Raw genomic sequence first — 13,121 nt, 5'->3', positions numbered from 1 at the left:
CCCCCCGACTCTGTAATTTTCCTTCAAATTTCCCTATCTCAGAAAATGAACCAAAACTGACCACAGCGTCAAGCCCCTTTGTCCCTCCCACACTGCAATCCTCCTTCAGAGTTCCCTGTCTCAGAGAGACTCCTCTTGTTGCCAAGGCCAGATACTCGACTGTCATTTTCAACGCACAAATTTCCCCTCTTACATCCAATCAGTCATCCATAAGCTAAATATGCATATTGAAAGCCCAATGGCGACCACTGAAAAGATAAAACAAAGAGGTATAATAAATAAAACAACAGAGGAGATAAATGGAATATAAAACAATGTATTCCAGTTAATCCAACAGTGAGAGGAAAGGAGCAAAGACTAGATGAGATAAATAGAAAACAGCAAGATGGCAGATTTAACCCGACCGTATCAACAATTACATTAAATATAACTGGTCTAAATACTTCAATTAAAAGACAAAGATCATCAAACTGGATTAAAAAAGCAAGAGGTGAAAATACACTGTAAATGATACACACTTTACAAACAGATTAAAAGTAAAATGTGATAACAAAGTGAACAAATGGAAGGTAGAAAATAGAACACTGACCGTAAGAATCGTAAGGGTTTCCCTTGTGGCTCAGCTGGCGAAGCATCCTGGCAGTGTAGCAGACCTGGGCTCAGTTCCTGGGTTGGGAGGATCTCTGGAGAAGGGAAAGGCTGCCCACCCCAGTGCTCGGGCCTGGAGAATCCCGTATAGTTCCTGGGGTCGTATCACTGTCACTAATCATGAGAAAGCTGGGTTGGGTATATTGATATCTGTGTCTGTTAGTCGCTCAGTGATGTTCACCTCTTTGTGACCCATGGACTGTAGCCTGCCAGGCTCCTCTGTCCATGGAATTCTCCAGGCAAGAATACTGGAAATGAGTTGCCATTCCCTTCTCTAATATTGATCTCTAAGTAGATTTCAATACAGGGAATCTTACTGGAGATAAAAGGGGAAGCTTCATAATCATAAAAGCATCAACTCAGAAGAATAAATAGACAAATTCACAATTATAGTAACCTATTCCAACACTCCTTTCTCAGTAACTAAGAAAAAATTGTGAAGAATATGATAGATTTGAACAGTGTGAACCAACTTGCCCACACAATGTCCATAGAACTGCACACCCATACATGGCCTCCAAAACAGGCCATATGCTGGCCCAGAAAGCCAGTCTCAGCACAGCTAAGAGGGTTTAAATCATATGTGATATGTTCTTCAAGTGCAACACAACTAAATGAGAAACAAGCAACGAAAAACTGAGCTAAGACGCTTCCTCCTTGGAAGGAAAGTTATGACCAACCTAGACAGCATGTTAAAAAGCAGAGACGCTACTTTGTCAACAAAGGTCCGTCTAGTCAAGGCTATGGTTTTTTCAGTGGTCATGTATGGATGTGAGAGCTTAACTATAAAGAAAACTGAGTGCAGAAGAATTGATGCTTTTGAACTGTGGTGTGGAGAAGACTCTTGAGAGTCCCTTGGACTGCAAGCAGATCCAACCAGTCCATTCTGAAGGAGATCAGTCCTGGCTGTTCATTGGAAGGAATGATGTTGAAGCTGAAATTCCAATACTTTGGCCACCTGATGCAAAGAGCTGACTCACTGGAAAAGACCCCGATGCTGGGAAAGACTGAGGGCAGGAGGAGAAGGGACGACAGAGGATGAGATGGTTGGATGGTGTCACCGACTCCATGGACATGGGTTTGGGTGAACTCCAGGAGTTGGTGATGGACAGGGAGGCCTGGCGTGCTGTGATTCATGGGGTGGCAAAGAGTCGGACAGGACTGAGCGACTAAACTGAACTGAATTGAAAGAATGCCCAAATATTTGGAAATTAAATAGCTATAATAAATTCAAGGGCTAAATAAGTAATCAAAGGGAAGTGAGAAAATATTTTGAACTAATTAATAATGAAAGCACAACTTATCAATATCTGTGAGATAAAGCTAATTCAGAGTTTAGAGAAAAAAATGTAGCTTTAAGTGATTATACTGGGAAAGGAGAAAAGGACAAAAATCATTAAGACTTCACTTTGGGAAGCAAACAACAACAAACCAAGTAAGAAGGAAGGAAATAAGAAAAGGTAAACGATTAATATAATAGAAAAATAACAATAGAGGAGAGTCAGTAACATGGAAGTTGGTTCTTTGAAAAGATCAATGAAGTTGATAAACCTCTGGCTAAACTGATCAAGAAAAAAAGTCCGAAAATGACTAACGTCAAGCGTGAAGGTTTGCGGCCAATTAAGTGCTTTTGTCCCCATGGTTGGGAGGCGGGGGCGCTGTGTGCTACCTGCCTTCTGGGTAGGGCATGCAGCCTGCGGCCTGTTCATGTTGCTCTAAGGGACCTGGGACATTCATGACTGGCATGTTGTCCCCAGTCTAGGCTCCAGACAGGTATATATGGTGCCTTTGGAAGCCCCAGGGCACAGTGGCCAGGATCCACATTGGCCAAGTCACAATGTCCATCTACCAAGGTGCAGAACAAGGAGTGTGTAATTGAAGCCCTCCAGAGGGCCAAGTTCAAGATTTTCCTGCCAGAAGTTCCACATCTCCAAGGAGTGGGCATTTACTAAGTTTAATGTGGATGAATTTGAAGATATGGTGGCAGAAAAGCGGCTGTCTTAGATGACTATGGGGTCAAATAATCCCTAATCGTGGCTCCTGGGACAGATGGTGGGCCCTGCAGTCATGAGAGCTTTGCTTTGCCCCTCCCTTACTCACGCCCACCAGTAAATCAACTTTCCTGTCCAAAAAGAAAAGAATGAAGGAGAACATGCCACTTAGATCTACAGACATTAGAATAATAAAGGAAAGTTATTAATAACTTTATGCAAAGACATTTGACAACTCAGATAAGAATCACAAATTTCTTGAATGTCACAAGTTGCCAGAATTTTTACAAGAAATAAAAAATTTGAATAGCTTAAATCTATTAAAGTTGTTGAATTCATAGTTAAAAACCTTTCCACTAAGAAAGCTCCTGAACCAGATGGTGTCACTGGGGAATTCTATCAAACACTCAGCAATGAAATACTAGTAATCTTAACCACTTCCTGAAAATAAATAAGGATGAATACTTCCCAACTCATTTTCAAAGACAAGTTTTACCCTCATACTAAAACTAGACAAAGGTCTGTCTAGTCAAGGCTATGGTTTTTCCTGTGGTCATGTATGGATGTGACTACTGCTACTGCTGAGTCGCTTCAGTCGTGTCCGACTCTGTGCGACCCCATAGACGGCAGCCCACCAGGCTCCCCCGTCTCTGGGATTCTCCAGGCAAGAACACTGGAGTGGGTTGCCATTGCCTTCTCCGATGGATGTGAAAGTTGGACTGTGAAGAAGGCTGAGCACCGAAGCATTGATGCTTTTGAAGTGTGGTGTTGGAGAAGACTCTTGAGAGTCCCTTGGACTGCAAGGAGACCCAACCAGTCCATCCTAAAGGAGATCAGTCCAGGATTTCCTTGGAAGGAATGATGCTGAAGCTGAAACTCCAGTACTCTGGCCACCTCATGCGAAGAGTTGACTCATTGGAAAAGACTCTGATGCTGGGAGGGATTGGGGGCAGGAGGAGAAGGGGACGACAGAGGATGAGATGGCTGGATGGCATCACTGGCTCGATGGACGTGAGTCTGAGTGAACTCCGGGAGCTGGTGATGGACAGGGAGGCCTGGCATGCTGAGATTCATGGGGTCGCAAAGAGTAGAACACGACTGAGCGAATGAACTGAACCGAAATGAGCTGAAAAGCAGACAAAGCCTGGGGCTTGCTCGGTGGCCCAGCGGTTAGGACTCTGTGTCCAGTGCAGGGGACTCGGGCTTGACTCCTGGTCAGGGAGCTGGGGCCCACATGCCACAACTGAAAAGCCCATGTGCCGCCACTAAGGCCCAGTGCTGCCAAATACACAGATAAACATTTTTTTAAAAATTAGACAAAGATTCTATTACAAGAAAACTATAGATCAACATCATGCCTGAGCATAGACACAAAAATCCGGGATAAGATACTAGCTGGGGACTTCCCTGGTGGTTCAGTGGTTAAGAATTCACCTTTCAGTGCAGCGGACTTGGGTTCAATCCCTGGCTGGTGAGGTAGAGCCCAAGTGCTTTGGGGCAACTAAGCCCAGGAATCACAACTGGAGAAGCCTGAGCACTGCAATCAAGGACCAGCACGGCCACAACAGAAGAATTAGCTGATTGAATCCTCCAGTGCAGAAAACAAACAATCCACCAGGAACAAGCATCCCAGGATTACAAAGCTTATTTTAACACGAGACTGTCAATCTGTGTAATTCACTATTCTAATGAAATAAAAGAGAACGTATAATCCTTTCTGCTGCTGCTGCTAAGTCGCCTCAGTTGTGTCCGACTCTGTGCGACCCCATAGACGGCAACCCACCAGGCTCCCCCGTCCCTGGGATTCCCCAGGCAAGAACACTGGAGTGGGTTGCCATTTCCTTCTCCAATGCATGAAAGTGAAAAGTGAAAGTGAAGTTGCTCAGTCCTATCTGACTCTTAACAACCCCACGGACTGCAGCCCACCAGGCTCCTCCGTCCGTGGGATTTTCCAGGCAGGAGTACTGGACTGGGGTACCATTATAAACCTCTCAATAGAAGCAAAAAAATTATTCTATAAAATTCAACACTCATTTATGATAGAAACTATCAGTAAAGTAGGAATGGAAACCAGAATGCTCAAAACTACAAAACATTTTTGAGAGAAATAAAGAAAGATCTCAGAAACGAAGAGCTACACCGTGCTCCTGGATTGGAGGGTCCTGGTGCTCCTTGTGGCAGTCTGGACAGCCAGACTGATTGAGCAGCAAGTGTCGTAGTGTGAGCTTTGCTTCCAAGGAACTGCAGCTCAGCCCGTTCCCTCGGCCCTCACCCCTCGCCAGCTGCCAGCAGGATGCCCTGCTGTCTCCCTTGGAAGAATGTAGCAGCCTTCTGGCCAGGCCCTCCCTCCAGTCCTTCCTGAAACTTCAACCAAATACCTGTGCCTGTCAAACAGGCACACACCTGGCCCTGCTCAAAACTTGAGAGCAAGCTCTACCCTCAGCCTGAGGCCTCACCTCCACCCTTCTCTCCATGCGCCCCAGGCCACTCCCCGCGGGCATGGAGAGCTCCAGGCACTGAGGGTGCCTCCCAGCCCTGCCCTGCAGCTGGCTACCCCAGGCAGTCGAAGACCACCCACCCCCACCGCCACCCCCGCCCCCGCCCCTGCGTCGTCTGTCACCCCGCTGCCAGGCCTCTGGTGACCTTGTGCACACCGTCCTGCCTACCTGGAGGGCAGGGATGCCCAAGGCCTCATCCTCACAAGCTCACAGAGCGGCTTCAGAATGAACGGGCCAGGGACGCACGGTGGTGGACAGCACTGTGCCGATGCCGGCGGGTCCCCTCCAGGGGGCTAGGGCTGAGGGGTGAGCCCGCAGGACTTACACACGCATGCATCGGTGCCCAGCGTCACTCCTGCCCAGGCTCCGGACGCTGCAGGGGACCCTCAGGGTTCCGCCCAACCCAGTGCTGGAGCCTCGCCCAGCAGCCTCACCTCCTGGGTGGTTTGGGAAGGACCAGGAGTCCCAGGCACCTGAGGCCGGGCCCCGGCCGCGCCTTTGTACAGGGGATGGGGCGGTTAGGACATTGTGCACAGGCGTGCTCCTGAGCAAACCTCCACGGCCAGTGTCTGAGGGACCCCGAGCAAGCTGGCTCCCATGCCATTCTCAGGGCCGTGCAGCCTGCACTTGCTGCGAACCAGGGGGATGGCCTGAAGGGCACTGCACAGACCAGACCCGCCCCGGGTTGCGGCCAGAACCCTCAGCCGCCTCTGGCTCCCCTGTGAGGAGAGGGCCCTGGGAGGGGAGGGATAGGACCCGGGGCTGCAGAGCTGAGCACTTCGCGGACTGGCTGGCCCTGCCTGCCTACAAAGCTTGTACTCAAAGCTAGAAAAGACTGCGTCTGATGGAGCAGCCATGTCCAAGGCCGAGTGCTGGGGTCATAAAAGCCCAGAGGGTCCTCGGGAACAAAGTGACTTCTCCCTTCATTTCAAAAGGCAGTAAAAGCTAGGATGAATCTGTTAAATATTAGGGAAGAAAAAGAAATTCAGTAGTACCAGATGAGGCAGACATGGGGCACTGAGCCGGGTATGCTTGTGAATGGAGAGAGACAGACAGACAGAAAAAAGGGCCTGGAGTGTCTGAGAGCCTCAGCCCTGGCCTGGCTGGCCCCGTCCTGCCTCCTGCCCAGGACGTCCTGCCCCGACACCTGCTTTCAGGGAGCTAGGGTCTTGATACTCACCCTAGGAGCTTTGCCTCCCTCAAGGCTGACCTGGCCCGGGGAGGAAGGGAGGGTGGGGAGAGAGGAGGTCCAGGGTCGAGACGGGCGGACTCGGCTCCCACCGAGGAGGTGCTGCCCGCTGAGTCCGGAGCAGGAAGTGAAGACCACAAGGAAACTCAGGCAGGCGTTCGGGGCAAAGTCTGCTGGGAAAGCCGGGAAAGGAGGCGTCTAGACCCGCCCACCTGGGTCAGCCAGGAGACGTGCCCAGGAGGGAGGCAGTCTTCACCACCTGCATGCCCACAGAACGGGCACCCCAGGTGGGCCCCAGCCCTGGGCTCCGTGCCGTGCCCTCAGCTGGGCGCGGGTCCCATGGAGCCCGGAGCGGGGCCTGGCTCCGTGTCAGTCAGTGTGGAGGAGGGCGCAGGCAGCAGTGGGCCTGCCCGGGGCCCCAGGCCCTCCCAGAGCCTGGGGTCCTGCCTTCTGCAGCCCGGCTCCGCCCGGGAACTCTGTGCTGGGCCTGGGGGCGGGAATCAGATGTGACATTAGACGGGCCTGAGGATGCTAACGCATCAGACCTCCAGCTGGGCAGGAGGGGATGGGCTCAGACGGTGGGGACCTCAGGCAGTAGGTCCCTGTCCCTCGTCAGCAGGCCTGGAGCTACCCCAGCAGATGCATCCAGACAGAGGACTCCAGGGCAAAGCAAAGGGGAAGAGTCTGGAGATGGGACAGGCCAGAGCCTGCCCACACTTTCAGCAAGGACACTGGAGCCCAGAGAACATGAGCTGCTCTCTGACGGCTCGGCTAGGAGGTGGCTGCCCTAGGAATCAGCCTGCCCGGCACGGAGGCTGGCCTGGGGAAAGGCCCCTCAGCTCAGCGGGCTGGTGCCTCTTGAGAAGGGATGGCACAAGAGCTGGGGCAGACCCAGGGGCTGACGGCAGGAGGGGGCCTGGTGTGAGGGGCACAGAGACTGCCCCCGACGTCTCCCTGCCTCTCCATGCCCAGACACCGCTTCCTCTGGCTCAGGGCACGAGGCTGGTACCAGCTGCCCCAGGCAGTGGCTGTCTTTCCATCTGCAGTGGCCGTGGTCCTGGCCTTGACCCGACCCCACCGTGGGACCCAGACGGCTCGAGGGGAACCAGGGCCACCATGGGCCACCCTGCCAGCTCCTGGGAAAAAAGTTGGCAGTGTTCCGCCCTTCTTCTGGGGTTCTGGCGCCTTGCCTGGGGGTGAAGGGCTGATGGTGACGGGCGGTGGGCAGCATCTTACTTTTCAGGTTTTTTGGAAGGGGGCTGATCCGCAGGGCCCACGCCTGAAGCCCCGGCTCTCTGTTCTCACTGAAGTCACCAGCCTCCCAGGACCAAGTGGGGAAGGGGCTGCTGCTAAGACACTTAAATGACGGAGCCGTGGCTCGAGGGCGCCCCCAGAGGCCCCGGCGGCCCGGGGGGAGCAGGCAGGCGGGGCTGGCCCGAGGGAGCAGTGTGCAGCACGGGCTGGCTCGCAGTGACACTGGTCATCTGGCCAGGGCAGTCGGGCAGCGGTGAGCTGGCTGACTGCAGCAGCCTCTGAGGCTGGGGGACCTGCGGGTCTGGAGAGATTCCCTGCCCCCCGCCCCCTGGGCCTCTCCCCCGCTGACTCAGGACGAGTTCTTCTTTGAGGCTGTGGCAGCTGTGAACAGCACACCCTGCGGAGCCTTAGAGAGAAGTTCCACCCCAGGGAAGCCCTCAGCTGAGGCCGGGACCAAGAGGAAACCCCCAGGCCTGGGGCTTAACCACAGACGCTGACGTCTCCAACCCTGTGAGCTGGATGTCCGCGGTCGAGGCCCAGGCCAGTCTGGCTCCCGGCAAAGGCCCCATCCTGGCTTGCAGGCAGCCACTTCTGTGTGCTCACATGAAGCTCTGCTCCTTCTGCGGATGCCTGAGGTTAACACCTGCCCAGGAGACCTGCGTTTCAGCCCCATGTGGGCCCCCAGGTGTACACGTCAGATCTTCCCTCGTAAACATCCTACACCCCAAACTTGTCTCAGCATCAGCCTCTGCGGTCTGAGAAGAGGTGATATCGTGCGGTTTGGAGCTGGGTCACCCACTGGCCCTGGGGGCAGGGAGACGATGGGCCTGGCACAGGGGTGGTCTCGTCCTGTCCTGGCGCTGTTTGACTGGGTGGATCGGGGAGGGGCCAAGGGGACAGCGGGTTTGAGATGCAGCAAAAGGAGCAGCATCGGACCTTGCTTCTATCACCAGTCACATCCATAGCTGAGTATTGTTTTTGCTTTGGTTCTATCCCCTCATTCTTTCTGGAGTTATTTCTCCTCTGATCTCCAGTAGCATATTGGGCACCTAATGACCTGGGGAGTTCCTCTTTCAGTATCCTATCATTTTGCCTTTTCCTACTGTTCATGGGGTTCTCAAGGCAAGAATACTGAAGTGGCTTGCCATTCCCTTCTCCAGTGGACCACATTCTATCAGACCTCTCCACCATGACCCGCCCGTCTTGGGTTGCCCCGCAGGCATGGCTTGGTTTCATTGAGTTAGACAAGGCTGTGGTCCTAGTGTGATTAGATTGACTAGTTTTCTGTGAGTATGGTTTCAGTGTGTCTGCCCTCTGATGCCCTCTTGCAACACTTACCATCTTACTTGGGTTTCTCTTACCTTGGTGTGGGGTATCTCTTCACGGCTGCTCCAGCAAAGCACAGCCACTGCTCCTTACCTTGGATGAGGGGTATCTCCTTACCGCCGCCGTTCGTGACCTTCAACGTGGGATGGCTCCTCTAGGCCCTCCTGTGCCTGCGCAGCCACGGCTCCTCGGGTCAATGAATGTCAGGTCCATGAATCAAGGCAAATTGGAAGTGGGCAAACAAGAGATGGCAAGGGTGAATGTCGACATTCTAGGAATAGGAATCAGCAAACTAAAATGAACTGGAATGGGTGAATTTAACTCAGATGACCGTTACATCTACTACTGTGGGCAGGAATCCCTCAGAAGAAATGGAGTAGCCATCATGGTCAACAAAAGAGTCCGAAATGCAGTACTTGGATGCAATCTCAAAAATGACAGAATGATCTCTGTTTGTCTCCAAGGCAAACCATTCAATATCACAGTTATCCAAGTCTATGCCCCAACCAGTAACACTGAAGAAACTGAAGTTGAACGGTTTTATGAAGACCTACAAGACCTTTTAGAACTAACACCCAAAAAAGATGTCCTTTTCATTATAGGGGACTGGAATGCAAAAGTAGGAAGTCAAGAAACACCTGGAGTAACAGGCAAATTTGGCCTTGGAATGAGGAATGAAGCAAGGCAAAGACAAATAGTTTTGCCAAGAAAATGCACTGGTCATAGCAAACACCCTCTTCCAACAACACAGGAGAAGACTCTACACATGGACATCACCAGATGGTCAACACCAAAATCAGATTGATTATATTCTTTGCAGCCAAAGATGGAGAAGCTCTATACAGTCAACAAAAACAAGACCAGGAGCTGACTGTGGCTCAGATCATGAACTCCTTATTGCCAAATTCAGACTCAAATTGAAGAAAGTAGGGAAAACCACTAGACCATTCAGGTATGACCTAAGTCAAATCCCTTATGATTATACAGTGGAAATAGATTTAAGGGCCTAGATCTGATAGATAGAGTGCCTGATGAACTATGGAATGAGGTTCGTGACATTGTACAGGAGACAGAGATCAAGACCATCCCCATGGAAAAGAAAGGCAAAAAAGCAAAATGGCTGTCTGGGGAGGCCTTACAAATAGCTGTGCAAAGAAGAGAGGCAAAAAGCAAAGGAGAAAAGGAAAGATATAAGCATCTGAATGCAGAGTTCCAAAGAATAGCAAGAAGAGATAAGAAAGCCATCTTCAGTGATCAATGCAAAGAAATAGAGGAAAACAACAGACTGGGAAAGACTAGAGATATCTTCAAGAAAATTAGAGATACCAAGGGAACATTTCATGCAAAGATGGGCTCGACAAAGGAAAGAAATGGTCTGGACCTAACAGAAGCAGAAGATATTAAGAAGAGGTGGCAAGAATACATGGAAGAACTGTACAAAAGAGATCTTCACAACCCAGATAATCATGATGATGTGATCACTAATCTAGAGCCAGACATCCTGGAATGTGAAGTCCAGTGGGCCTTAGAAAGCATCAGTAAGAACAAAGCTAGTGGAGGTGATGGAATTCCAGTTGAGCTGTTTCAAATCCTGAAAGATAATGCTGTGAAAGTGCTGCACTCAATATGCCAGCAAGTTTGGAAAACTCAGCAGTGGCCACAGGACTGGAAGAGGTCCGTTTTCATTCCAATTCCAAAGAAAGGCAATGCCAAAGAATGCTCAAACTACTGCACAATTGCACTCATCTCACATGCTAGTAATGCTCAAAATTCTCCAAGCCAGGCCTCAGCAATACGTGAACCGTGAACTCCCTGACGTTCAAGCTGGTTTTAAAAAAGGCAGAGGAACCAGAGATCAAATTGCCAACATCCGCTGGATCATGGAAAAAGCAAGAGAGTTCCTGAAAAACATCTATTTCTGCTTTATTGACTATGCCAAAGCCTCTGACTTTGTGGATCACAATAAACTGTGGAAAATTCTGAAAGAGATGGGAATACCAGACCACCTAACCTGCCTCCTGAGAAATCTGTATGCAGGTCAGGAAGCAACAGTTAGAACTGGACATGGAACAACAGACTGGTTCCAAATAGGAAAAGGAGTACGTCAAGGCTGTATATTGTCACCCTGCTTATTTAACTTATATGCAGAGTACATCGTTAGAAACGCTGGACTGGAAGAAACACAAGCTGGAATCAAGATTGCCAGGAGAAATATCAATAACCTCAGATATGCAGATGACACCACCCTTATAGCAGAAAGTGAAGAGGAACTAAAAAGCCTCTTGATGAAAGTGAAAGAGGAGAGTGAAAAAGTTGGCTTAAAGCTCAACATTCAGAAAATGAAGATCATGGCATCTGGTCCCATCACTTCATGGGAAATAGATGGGGAAACAGTAGAAACAGTGTCAGACTTTATTTTTTTGGGCTCCAAAATCACTGCAGATGGTGACTGCAGCCATGAAATTAAAAGACGCTTCCTCCTTGGAAGAAAAGTTATGACCAACCTAGATAGTATATTCAAAAGCAGAGACATTACTTTGCCGACTAAGGTCTGCCTAGTCAAGGCTATGGTTTTTCCTGTGGTCATGTATGGATGTGAGAGTTGGACTGTGAAGAAGGCAGAACACCGAAGAATTGATGCTTTTGAACTGTGGTGTTGGAGAAGACTCTTGAGGGTCCCTTGGACTGCAAGGAGATCCAACCAGTCCATCCTAAAGGAGATCAGCCCTGGGACTTCTTTGGAAGGAATGATGCTAAAGCTGAAGCTCCAGTACTTTGGCCACCTCATGCGAAGAGTTGACTGATTGGAAAAGACTCTGATGCTGGGAGGGATTGGGGGCAGGAAGAGAAGGGGATGACAGAGGATGAGATGGTTGGATGGCATCACAGACTCGATGGACGTGAGTCTGAGTGAACTCCGGGAGTTGGTGATGACAGGGAGGCCTGGCGTGCTGTGATTCATGGGGTCGCAGAGTCGGACACGACTGAGCGACTGACCTGAACAGGAGCAGCTGCAGGGGATGGGCCAGGAGGCGGGGCCGGGGCTGAGGCCGCCGCTGGCCTCGAGGGGAGCAGCCCCAGGGCAGGGCGGGAGCAGGCCTGGGCCTGCTGACTTGCAGAGGTGGTCAGGCCCCAGAGGAAGGCCGCCTCCCCCAGCGAGTGTGCACGACAGACTCCCCACCTGCTGCCACCACCAGGCCCGCAGGCCCTCGCTCCGTGGCTGTGCTCAGGGAGGGGCGGGGAGGACCAGGCCGCAGGCACTCAGGCCTGCAGCTGACACTCCCCCCGTGCCGCGGCGGGACACAGCGAGCCGCTGACCGTGGACCCCTGCCCCATGCTGTGCGGTGGGGTCACTTCCTGGTCTCCAAGCACGAAACTGGGACGGCCACGTGCAGACGTCCAACTCCCTCTCTGGGGTTGGAGGGCAGGCAGGAAGGCCAAGGGTTAGACTGATGCCTCTGCCCCGCCCCCCCAGACGACAAATCACAGACCATACTTTGGGGAGGGTGGGGACGGGGACCCCCTCGAGGCGCTGAAGCTGCGGATGGTCCCCTCAGGGGCAGTGGTCCCACCCTATCTCCCCCTGACTCAGATCCAGGGTTTCCAGAGCATGCAGCCTGCTCCCAGGGAGCCATAGGCCAGCAGTGCGGCCTCGAGGGTGCAAGTCAGGAACGGGTGGGAAGACCTCCCGCCAGGACCAGAGGCCCTGCAGCCCCTCCCAGGAAACGACGTTGTAACTCAGGACAAGGAGCCCAACAGCCAGGCACCCCGACCACGGTGACAACGCGGTGTGGAGTCGGGGGACGCGTGGGGACAGGAGACACGCCAGGCCAAGATCAGGGCCCCCACTCCAAAGGGGTTAGGGGTTTGGGGGCCCGGGGTCGAGGCCTGCAGGGACACCCCCGCTGAGTCACAAGCAGAGGACTGCAGCCTGCAGCTCCGACATGGCCACTGGGCAGTGGGCAGCGTCCACCCCTGAGCACCACCGGCCGGGAGACAGGAGACTGGACACCAGCGGGGCGGGGTGGACCTGTGTGGATGGAAACCCTCCAGCTCCCGCCCAAGACCTGCCCTGCGCCCGTCTTCTCACCACCCGCCACCTCCTCCCCTCACCAGCCCCGCCTGGCCCCACCCGGGCCCCGGATCATCCCCCGAGTGTCAGTGGCCGGTGTGAGCCCCAACCTGCTCCTGCCGGCCACCTGAACCCACTGGACG

The 13,121-nt window shown here is 52.2% G+C and overlaps 1 pseudogene; it reads left to right on the top strand.

Annotated features, from left to right (window-relative positions):
- The first annotated feature begins 2,258 nt into the window (after positions 1 to 2,258).
- Positions 2,259 to 2,383, top strand: LOC120857122 (annotated as a pseudogene).
- The last annotated feature ends 10,738 nt before the right edge of the window (positions 2,384 to 13,121 follow it).

Source organism: Oryx dammah, unplaced genomic scaffold, assembly GCF_014754425.2.
Source record: "Oryx dammah isolate SB20612 unplaced genomic scaffold, SCBI_Odam_1.1 HiC_scaffold_28, whole genome shotgun sequence".
NCBI lineage: Eukaryota > Metazoa > Chordata > Mammalia > Artiodactyla > Bovidae > Oryx > Oryx dammah.
Note: the sequence above shows the minus strand (reverse complement) of the source record. Positions and strands in the feature narration are given on the sequence as shown.